Genomic DNA, 786 nt, shown 5'->3' with positions numbered 1-786 from the left:
ATGGAGGGTACGGGAGAAGAATGCCACAGGCCAGCCCGCTTGGTTGAGGGTGGCGGCCAGAGCTGCGTCGGACGCATCGCTCGTGACCTGGAAGGGGAGGGACTCGTCGATGGCATGCATCGTGGCCTTTGCAATGTCTGCTTTGATGCGGCTGAAGGCCTGGCGGGCCTCTATCGACAGGGGGAAGGTTGTGGACTGGATTAGGGGTCGGGCTTTGTCTGCGTAATTGGGGACCCACTGTGCATATTAGCTGAAGAACCCGAGGCAGCGCTTCAGGGCCTTGGGGCAGTGATGGAGGGGGAACTCCATAAGGGGGCGCATGCGCTCAGGGTCGGGGCCTATGACTCCACTTCGCACTACGTAGCTTAGAATGGCTAGACGGATCGCTTCTCGGCCTTTTGGCTAAGATCAAGTGTCTGTAGATTGAGCCTTTGGGTTCAGATCTGGTATGTCTCTCTTGTGGGGACCATCAATTCGATTCAATTTGAATTAGTTTTTTGGGGCAGGCGAGGAGCTGGATTAGGGGTTCGCCCCTGACCCACACTCTGAGCCCTGGCTTGGTAACTCAGAAAAGGAAAAAAAAAGAATGGCGAGACGGTCGGTGCTGAACACGCATTTATCCTTATTGTATGTCAGATTAAGGATTTTCGCGGTCTGGAGGAATTTGCGGAGGTTGGTGTCGTGGTCCTGCTGGTCATGGCCGCAGATGGTGACGTTATCCAGATACGGGAACGTTGCGCGTAAGCCGTACCAGTCAACCATTTGGTCCATCTCTCGCTGGAAGAC

The 786-nt window shown here is 55.1% G+C and overlaps 1 non-coding gene across 1 annotated transcript; it reads left to right on the top strand.

Annotated features, from left to right (window-relative positions):
* Positions 1–382: 382 nt before the first annotated feature.
* LOC140428926 (U2 spliceosomal RNA) lies at positions 383–577 on the top strand. The gene has a single exon (XR_011948936.1). It is a non-coding gene; the product is annotated as a U2 spliceosomal RNA (small nuclear RNA).
* The last annotated feature ends 209 nt before the right edge of the window (positions 578–786 follow it).

The sequence above is a fragment of the Scyliorhinus torazame genome, chromosome 8 (assembly GCF_047496885.1).
Source record: "Scyliorhinus torazame isolate Kashiwa2021f chromosome 8, sScyTor2.1, whole genome shotgun sequence".
NCBI lineage: Eukaryota > Metazoa > Chordata > Chondrichthyes > Carcharhiniformes > Scyliorhinidae > Scyliorhinus > Scyliorhinus torazame.
The sequence above is the reverse complement of the archived record's forward strand: the minus strand, read 5'-3'. Positions and strand labels throughout refer to the sequence as shown.